At 46.2% G+C, this 10515-nt stretch overlaps 1 protein-coding gene across 1 annotated transcript in view; it reads right to left on the reverse strand.

Moving 5' to 3' along the window:
• MGST3 (microsomal glutathione S-transferase 3) overlaps positions 1-3153 on the reverse strand; it is a 28489-nt gene extending 25336 nt beyond the window's left edge. Inside the window, exon 1 of the mRNA XM_047705140.1 lies at positions 3009-3153. The gene's annotated coding sequence lies outside the window, so the exon portion shown is untranslated. The remainder of the gene's footprint in view (positions 1-3008) is intronic.
• Between the last annotated feature and the right edge of the window lie 7362 nt (positions 3154-10515).

A 10515-nucleotide genomic window follows, 5' to 3' on the forward strand; every position in this document is an offset into this window, starting at 1 on the left:
GCATGAACTATATTAATAGGAATAGAGAGCTAATAATTAACTCCAAGTCTGTGACTGATTAAAGCCTGAGAACTTTCTGGTTGGAAGAAAGAAAAAAACTTGGAAGAGGTCCAAAAAGTAACTTATTTCTAAATTTTTTAATGAGTGTCAGCACTGCAGTTATGACAAGAGGAGAAATTCCAGGAAGGAAAAACTTCCTCCAGTCTTTCGGGTGTGTGGGTTTGCAAGGAGCAAAGCAACACAGAAATTGGTATTTCTTTTCCTATCATGACTTCCACACAACCTGTGCCTTAACTGGCATTACACAGAACTGAAGGTCATGGGGAAACTAAGCCCTGACTTCCACAAGAGGAAAACAAAAATCTCAAATGAGTCACAGTGACACCACTTGGATTTTCCATCCCAAGAAATGTGGGCAGACCGTAGTTAATTCTCAGCAGCTGCTGAGTCCTCACAAGGTATCAGACATTCTGGATGAATGAACCATGGAGCTGCCTGAAACAGGGTTAGTCTCTTTGTGCCTGTCTGTACTTAGGATGAAGCTGAGCCAAAATCATTCACATTGCTTTGGATGGGGAATTAAAATACCACAAATTAAGGGAAAAAAAAAAAAAAACGAGTGAACTAAAGCACCAAAGTATTAGAGAACTGAGTTCCAGTTAATGAACAGGTCAACGCTGGCAAGAATTCAGAGGATCAACATGGGGACTTGCAAGCCCAAACGATGAAATCCTTAAAAGTATTTGCAAATGTTATCTGGAAGGTACTGCAATTTTTCCCAGCTCCTCATTGATGTTTTTCTCCTCACAAGGGTTAAGTAGGGAGGTAGACACTGGAAGAGAGGATGAGGGAAACAGGAATGCTTTTGTACACAGTAGTATCCTAGCTCATAACTGCTGAATCCTCCTTTTTTGGGAGGACTGCAAACCATAAGTGGTATTGATGAATTCAACTGCAGAAACTGTAGCATTATATAGATTCTTTAAAAAAAAAAAACAACATTGCATAAAAATACTAAATGGCTCACGGTCAGTTGTGGTTGGCAACTGTATTCTGAATCCAGATTCAGAATATTTAAATATTAAATAGGAATAATAGGTTTAAATACAGCGAACTGTGCAGTAGGCATTAAATTACATCTTGAAGGCTTGATTTTTCATCTACTTCATTGCAAATTGCTCCAGGGGCTTTTCAGCCTGTCTCTGGATAATAGGGTAAAGCCCTTCTTTCTTGTACTTTCACTCCCTTTGCTGTCCTCCAAGTTAGGAAATTCCCTTTCATGACTGGCTCTTCAGGGCTCTAGGCCAACAGAAGGAAGTCTAAATTAGGGGGAAGACTGCCCTTCTCCAGTTTTGTTCCTTAATCTAAGGAAGGCCCTGGTGTACACTTTCTATAGCTGGCTACAGTGATCTTTCTAGTGTATCTGTTTTATATATAGTAACATCAGTTCAAGGAAAAAAAAATTGCTTGACAAAGTTTTCTATTTCTGTAACACTGTGTCAGGACGGAAGCTTAACAACGCCTTCCCTGGGGTAAAAGTATTTCTTTGGATTTTAGAGGCTCATTTTACTGAACTTGGTTAAATTTAACTCCTGTGAGAATAAACATTCTTTTTTTTTTTTAAAGATTTTATTTATTTATTTGACAGACAGAGATCACAAGTAGGCAGAGAGACAGGAGCAGAGAGAGAGGAGGAAGCAGGCTCCCCGCCGAGCAGAGAGCCCGATGTGGGGCTCCATCCCAAGACCCTGAGATCATGACCTGAGTCGAAGGCAGAGGCTTAACCCTCTGAGACACCCAGGCGCCAGAGAATAAACATTCTTGATCCCCCTGACTAGGATACTATGCTCTTAATACTGAGTTCACTGAATTAAAACATAGCCTTTAACTCTGACGGATAACCTTGGGTGCTTCCCACAAACTGCAGGCTCTTGGTGATCTACAGATTTCCCAAGAGAAGCCCTGGCTGCAGCTCCCACGCACAGAGGACATCTCAAATCTGCAGCAATTCCACAGGACCACGCCTGAGTCTGCACCGCCCGCAAAAAGCCATTGGTCTGCAAAGCAGTGTCCTTCCCTCTAGGGCTCCCTTTCTCCAGTTGAGAGATTAAAGCCCCAACTGTCACTCCTTTCCAACCCACCCTCTTGTCTCATCTTTTCCTTTACCTCCTGTTCCACACTCACTTGTCCCTTAAGCTACAAAGTAGCTTGTAAACTCCTGGTCGGAAAGGAAAGTAACAGCAGAAGCTACAACTTAGGAGAATGACTCACCAATGAGTCTCCAGCCCCTTCCACCGCCCTGCAGCTGCCCCACCGCAGTGGCCCTGGGGCTCCCTGCAGTGACACAGATAAGTAGGAAAATTCTCTGAAATCCAAAGCAGAACCGTACGTTAAGAGTCCTCCTCCCTCGAGGAGTCTCCTGCTCTCGGGCAGAGGTAAGAAATGACCCACATACGGGTTTCAGTACAAACGGACAAACGTTTCTATGAGGCAGCAGGAAAACAAACACAATTCCCTGGGAGGTTCTCCCGGAGGGTTCCTAGCAACACATCCACATCCGCAGCAGGCGCAGGGCTCCCAGGGCACTTGTTACCGATCGGGCCTGCACTGCCCACTGCCCCAGCAGGTGCAGCCAGCCCATCAGCTGCACTTAGCAAGGTCGGGTGGGCTCTGGGAGGCAGAAACAAGAGGCCGGGTCTGCACAACCCGGGGAGAGGAAGAGAGGAAAGGAAGGTACTGAAGGGTTGACCTTGAGAATCTCCCTGAGTTACAGATAGCGAGGTGGACCCCATTTCAACGCCCCAAACCCACTCCATACAGGGGGAGGATGCAGGGCAGGTGGGGGGCAAAGGGGATGGAAAGATAGACGGAAGTGTACAGGCCAGAAAGGGGAAAGGGAGCGCATCCCTATTCAGCCCGGGATGGCAGAGGTAGGGGTGGTGCCTAGCGCTGGACCAGAAGCGCCCCGAGGCCCACGCTCCGCGTTGCCAGTAAGTGCGTGGACTTACCTGGATCACCTCCGCTCGGCTGGTGCAGACCACAGCTCTGCGGCGAAGGGAGGGTGCCGCGCCCTTGGCCACCGGCGGGGCGGGGCGGGGCGGGGCGGGGCCCAAATCAGGTCCCGCCCCCGCCCGAGGCAGCGCGAGACCACGCCCCCACATCGGGCGGTCGGGGGGTGCCCGGCACACCGGGCGCGCCTTCTGAGTGTTAATTTGTAGTCACTGTTGGGTGTTTGGGCCGCGGAAACTGGATTTTCTTCCTCCTTACGGCTGTCCACACTTTAGCTTCCTCATCTCAAATCCATGTATCAGTTCCCTTCTGTAAATACCTCCGTGGCCTCCTAAATTACCCCAGCCTCTTCATACTTTTAGGATCGGGTTTGCACGTCAATAATTTGTCCTTAGCAGGGCCACCGTAGCTTGCTTGTAGGCGCATGCGCGGCTTGAACGACCGGTACGCGGAAGTGGTAGCGCCCCAGCTCCGGGGGACAGGGTGGGTTGGATTAGTTTTCTCTGCTCTCCTGGGCCGGAAAGGCGCGTAGGGTAGCAGCTTGCTGCGCTCGCCAAGTGAGAGGATTTAGAGATGTTGGGGCGTGTACATTGCCCCAGCTAATAAGTGTTGTTGTAGCCAACTTTGCCGAGAGTCGGAAGGGAGCCCAGCCCGCGCGACGCCCGCACCCACCCTCGCCCGCGGCTCCCGCCGGCCGGCTCACTGGCGCCCGCCTCACGCTCCTCCGTGGGAGCAAGTCCGCACCGCCTCGGGGACCCACAGACCTCTGAGAGTGTTCGAAAGCCCAGGTACGCCTTCGAGTCCAGCGCTGGAGCGGGCTTGAGGCGGTGAGGTCCTGACAGGCGTGCAGGCGGGGTCGGCCTGAGGGGTAGAACTTGTTTCTACCTTCCGTAAACTCCGCGGGAAGAGCCAACCCCACAAGGCACCAAGTCCCCAGTTTTCTCGTGTTTTAAGTGCGTCCCTCTCCGCTCCCCACTGGATGCCCTCAGTACTACCGAGTCGCCACCTCTGGGTCTCCCCTAGGTTCTCTTCGGTGGGGGTACCTCCCCGCGCCGTGAGAGAGGATGCTTGGGAGCCGAACGGTTCCAAGTCAGGGTGTGGAAAGGTTGGAATCTCGATGTCGGAAGGGTTTAGGCTGGATATTTTTTTCCTTTTCTTCTCTCTCTCTTTTTAATTTAAAAAAATTTTTTTTCCTTTTCATTGTGTTGATTTACCCGTACATTTAGAAGTACTTCGGCGGCTCATAAACTCTTTATTGCTGTTTCAGCAGTTCTCATGTCCCATGCTTTCAGCTTCTCCTTAGGTACAAGAAGGGCTTACGTTTTAAAAGTTTCTGGCAGGTTGAATGTAGAGGGCTTGCTTTGATTGAACACTGAAAGGAAGAAAGCGGGAAAGCAGTTCTGCATTAGTGAGGGGGAAATACCCCCTTGCTTCTGTAGACTGTGTCGTCTACTGTTGAAATCTAGTCCCTACCTACTGTGAGGATATTTTTAAGTGGGGCCTTTGGGAGACGATTAGGCCATGAGGGTGGAGTCCTCATGAAAGGGATTAGTGCCTTTATAACAGAAGACCTTGGAGAGCTCCCTAATCAGTCTGTCTGTGAGGACACAGCAAAAAAGACTGCAGTCTGTGAACCAGGAAGCAGGTTCTCATCAGAATCCGTTGGCACCTTGATCTTGACCTTCTCAGCTTCCAGAACTTGGAAAAATAAAAGTTTGCAGTTTCAGCCACCAGCTTATGGCATTTTTGTTACAGCAGCCGGAACCCAGTAAGACACTTAATATTTTATAGGAAGAGGCAGCTTGAGGTGGTAAAGGGAATGACTGGAGAACCGGCAGCAGTAATTCGGCCCCTCCCCCAGTTATCTCTGACCACAGACAAGCCCTTCTCCACTGGGGCGGGACCTTTTAAAAATCTCATCACAAGAGACGCCAGGCTAGGGGAAGAAGGAGGTGGAGCTGGCTTAACCGGACTTTACTGAAGACAGAAAACGTGGGATGAAAGATTATGAGCAGTGGACTGTAGCCAAATAAAACGGAACAAAAAGAAAGGGAAGAGGCGTGTCAGAAGAAGGTGTGAATGACTAGTTCCTGTTGCCCAGCCCTCTGGAACTCCCTGAGTTCCTGACCTTTTTGTGAAACTGTATCTCCAGCCTGTCACTGACTGTGAGCATTCCCCCAGTCTTCCAAGAAATACCCTTTTCAGCAAAGTCAACCAGAGTCCGTCTGTTTCATGAAGAACCATTTACTGTATTACAGGCTTCTCACAGGGCGTCCAAAGCCACATTCCCTATCTTTCCCACCAGACCTTTATGCATTTAAGTATTACCTGAGCCAGAAATGTGGGCTTGGGAATCAGAATCCCAGAACAGCCATTCAGCTGTGTTTTACCCTGCGTATGCAGGTTTGCTGCACTGCACCTACTCTGCTTGCCTGTTACGAAGATAGCACAGAGTCTGGGCCTACTGTAGACACTTAATAAATGTTATTATTGCTGATTGTTGATGATGACACCTCAAAAGTCTCCTTACTAGTCCCTCTGCCTTAGTTTAGGCTTAAGTATCCTCTTATCTGGACTATTACAGTAACCTCTGAGCTGGTTTCTCTTTTAGAATTCATCACCCAACTACCTTAGTTGTTACCTTTCTAAAGCAGACCTCTTTGATGGCTCACTAATGCCTTTGAGAGAAGTCCAGACTCTCAAAGATGGCATTTCAAGATCCTTAGCAATCTAGCCTCAAACCAGTTTTCCAGAATGCTCCCATTTAACATTAATAAACATAGAAGTGCCTACTAGAGGCCAGGCACTAGTAGAGCTTACATTTTAATAGGGGAAACTAGCTATAAAAACAAGGAAATCACAGATCGTGACTGAGATTTCAATGAGGCATGGGAAATTTCTGTCATCTCTTTTCGTGCTTCCGCCCCTCCCACTGTGAAAAAAGAGCATGTTTTGGGCAACCATTGCTTCTTGACTCTGAGTCTCAGAATGAGACATGGCTTGGCAGAGCCAAAACTGCTTTGCAATCTGGAGCTGAACTGGGGTGAACTCAACCAAGGTTAGCGAAGCCTCCTAGCTCAGTCACAGCCAGCCTGCAGACTTGCGTGTGAGGCATAAATATTTATTGTGACTCACTGTGAGTTTGGGTTTGTTTGTTATTTTAGCAAAACAATAAAAGAGAGAGAGAACAAAGAGCCCTTGCTTATGGACTGAATGTGTGGGTAAGGAAAAGAAAGAAATGAAAGCTTCTGTTCTCAGCAGTAGAATGGAGAAAAGCATGAATTATCAAGGTAGAGGAGATGGGCGGGGGAAGGATTTTGGGTTGGAGAGTCGAGTTCAGTTTTGGACATCTGTAGTCTGGGTAGGCTACTGCAGCTGGACAAATGACTTTAAAATAGGAATGGCTGAACACGGTAGATTTTTCTTTTCTTGTTCACAAAACAGTTCAATGTGGGTCTTCAGTGGAAATGTTTTATACATTTATTCATGAATCTAAGCCCTTTCTACTTTTGGTCGGCCAGGCTCTATGGCTTCATCTCATTGTGTGGGAAGCTGGGAAATGATTAGCTGGCTGCTTGAGGTGAAGAGGATTTGGAGAACAACTAGCCGTCTCTCCAGCTGTACCTTATTTGGGGGTACCCTTTAGATATCTGGAAGATAAAGAGTTGCTGTAAGAGCCTGGCTCCCAGGTCTGAGCTTGAGATACACTTTTGGAAATGGAAGACATATGGATGGTATTTAAAATCACATGAAGAGAGAATAGAATGAGGATTAGGACAGAGGTCTCTATCTACTATTGGGCTTTTCAGCATAAGGAGGAGCAGCTAGTAATAGATCCAACAGCTTTCTCTTCCACCTCTGTTCATATTCCTCACGCACCATGACTACTCTCATTTCGCTCTCTTCTAGATTTTCCCTAACATCATCCCCTGCCCTTAGCAGATGACCATGGGTCCCCTCCTTTCCATATCCCTAAAAATCCCAAACAGCAGTCTAGCCAGACTCATTCCTGGCTAGAATGAACATGGTCAGAAATGTTTGGCTGTTCACCAGTAGAAGTTCACAGGGACTGTCCAACTACACTATGTTTCTTAAATTCTCGTATAGTTAGGTTGGCTGTGTGAATGAGTTCTCCCTAATGGAATGTAAACGAAAGTGAGGTGTGCTCTCTCCAGACCTGACCTGTGCAACTGCCTGCCCTTGCCTTTCCCGCTGCTCGCAAGCTGGAGTGGTGATGACCAGGGTAACCTTGGGTGGCAGACCTACCGTCAGCCTGGGTCCCTGCAGGACTATGTGGAAGAGAGCTTCTTGCCGACCTGGACTAGCTTCTGCAGAAAAGTCCCATGAGCAAGAAGTAAGAATTTACTTTGCTTGAGCCATTTCATTTGGCGTTATAGCATTTTAGACTCTTCTAAATATATAGAAATTAGGACCAGGAGGGGCACCAGATTGGCTCAGTTCATTAAGTGTCTGATTCTTGGTTCCTGCTCAAGTCATGATTTCAGGGTTGAGAGATTGAGCCACATGTCAGCTCCATGCTGAGTAAGGGACCTGCTTAAGATGCTCTCTCTCCCACTCCCTCTCCCTTTGCCTTCCACCCCTGCTCATGTGTTCTCCCTCTTAAAAAAAAAAAATAGAACCAGGACTGGAGGGCTGCCATAATAAAAATCCCAAATATGTAGCATTGTTTTAGCAGTAGGTGAGGTGGATCGGGGCGGGGGGGTTGGGGTGGGGGAGGGCATATAGTTGTTAAAACGCTTCCTGGGAGAACCAGGGAGGCAAACAGAGATTCCTCGTGAACCTGTAATTATGGGAGAAGTTGGAAAGTTGGAAAGAACTGGAAGAAGAACTTCCAGAAAGAAAGAACTTTCCAACTCCGTCCTAAGTTAGAAAGATCCAGAATTTTAGGGTGAGTTGGCAGCTGCTTGCTGCTTTTAGCAAGGTACAGGTCCAAACATTTTGGAGCTAGATGCTTTTGAGGATTCAGGATTTTTCTAAATTTAGAAAGTTAAGAGGGCATATACTGTACAGTACAAAACGCCCCAAATCAAACACATTCCTATTTCTGCAGTGAGATGTCTCATTATTTTCACACTAAGAAGGATAAAGAAATAGCTCACATCAATTTAGGTCAAGTTTCACTACCATAGAGTTACAGAAAACTTTGTTTCTCAGAGCTTTTTGGGCTTCAGATTTATGGGTTAAAGGAATTATAGACCTGAATTAAAAGAGATGAGTCCAGGCAAGAGCTAACTCATTTTTTTTTTAAAGATTTTTTTGTATTCATGAGAGACAGAGGTAGAGGGAGAAGCAGGCCCCTTGCAGAGCAAGGATCCTGACCTGGAACTCAATCCCAGGATTCTGGGATCATGACCTGAGCTGAAGGCAGATGCTTAACTGACTGAGCCACCCCGACTCCCTAGCTAACTTATTTTCAAGCAGACCAGATAGAACAGATAAAATCCAGTATTTGAGGCATCTCTGGATTGTACCTCAAATTGCAAGAGATAAAAACTATCCTTGCTGGGGTGCCTGGGTGACTTAGTTGGTAAAGCGTCTGCCTTCAACTCAGGTCATGGTCTCAGGCTCCTGAGATCGAGCCCCCACATTGGGCTCCTTGCTGAGCAGGGAGCCTGCTCCTCCTGCTTGTGTGTGTGTGCTCTCTTTCTCTCTCAAATAAATAAACAAAATCTTAAACAAAAAAACTGTCCTTGCTCAACCCAGCCCCCCTGCAGTTAAATTTCTCAGTCCAGAAGAACCCAGCTCTGAGGCAAAGATCAGGTATTGCCTTCCTGCTATGTTTGGTGTTTCAGATGGCCTTGAAGTAGCCTCTGTACATTAGGAAAGAAAAATCTACGAGTAGCCGCAAATCTGTATTCATCTCTTTATGTAAAATTTTGTTAATACAAAAAGGTTTCTACTGTATGCACAGTTCTTTGTTTTGCTTTTAAAAATTTTTTTAAGAAAAGATTTTATTTATTTATTTGCCAGTGAGCGAGAGAGAGAGAGAGAGCGCAAGTACACAAGCAGGGGGAGAAGCAGGCAGAGGGAGAAGCAGGCTCCCCGCCGAGCAAAGAGCCTGAATGGGACTCCATCTCGAGACTCCATCCCAAGACTCTGGGATCATGACCTGAGCTGAAGGCAGACACTTAAGCGACTGAGCCACCCAGGCACCCAGGTCTGTACATTTTAAATATTGAAATAAATGACCAGCTTTTCTTCCAGAAAGAGTTCATGAATTTGCACCTTTAGTCCACGACACTATGCAAGAATGAGCATGTCTCATGCCAGCCACAAAGATAGGGGGCTGTGGTGCCTTGCAGCTCTGGAGGGAACCCACGGTGCTCACAGCCTCTGTGGCTCCAAGCTGCTGGCCTGCCTTCCGGTCTCATGGGAGCAACACTGCATCCCCTCATCTTGGCTCTCATTTCTTTATCTTTGTGTAAGCCTGAGAATTATCCATCTACCTTTTTATTTGAATGTTTTTTCTCTGTTTCTAAAAGCTTTATGTAAATAAGGATATCAGCAGTTTGCTTTCCTGTACAACAAATATCTTTTTCCTGGTTTGTCAATGCTTTTTAGGCTGTATCGATTGATCAAAGAGAAATTTCATGAATTTATACTTTTGTGTGGTTACATTGACAAACTTCTGCCTTTAGAGCTTCTTGGCTTGGTGTCCTTCTTGGAAAAGCCTTTTCTACTCCAGGATCTAATACAAATTATTCATGCTTTATTCACAAATTGTATGGATGTATTTTTAAATTTAAACTTTAATTTATTATTTTTTAGAGAGAGAGTGAGTGTGTGTGTGAGTGGGGCGGCAGAGGGAGGGAGAGAGAATTGTAAGTGGACTCTGCACTGAGGGAGGAGCCTGACGTGGGCCTCGATCTCATGAACCTGAGATCATGCTTGCCCTGAGCCAAAATCAAGAGACCCTTAACCATTTGAGCCACCCAGAGGCCCCTTATGGATTTATTAAAAATTTTTGATAAATCTGGAATTAATGTTGGTATAAACTATAAACCCAGCCTTATTTTTTCTAACAATTCTCTTATTTCCCTTCCCTATTTGCTGACTAGATTACCTATAAATCCACTAATCAGAAATGACACCTTTATTATCAACTAAAATGTGTGGATATTTAGGTGTATTTCTGGGTTAGCTACCTTGTTTCACTGAGGTCTTTTTCTTAACCAGTAGTGAACAATTTTTTAAAAAAGATTTTGTTTATTTATTTGACAGAGAGAGCTCACGAGTAGGCAGAGAGGCAGGCGGAGAGAGAGAGAGTGGGAAGCAGGCTCCCTGCTGAGCAGAGAGCCCTATGCGGGGCTTGATCCCAGGACCCTGGGATCATGACCTGAGCCAAAAGCAGAGGCTTTAACCGTTAACACTGAGCCACCCACACGCCCCAGGTAGTAAACAATTTTAATCATGGCAGCACTCTGGGTTTTCTGAGAAGTTATCTTTTTTTTTTTAATTAATTTTTTATTTTTTCAGCATAACAGT

The sequence above is a fragment of the Lutra lutra genome, chromosome 15 (genome assembly GCF_902655055.1).
Source record: "Lutra lutra chromosome 15, mLutLut1.2, whole genome shotgun sequence".
Lineage (NCBI taxonomy): Eukaryota > Metazoa > Chordata > Mammalia > Carnivora > Mustelidae > Lutra > Lutra lutra.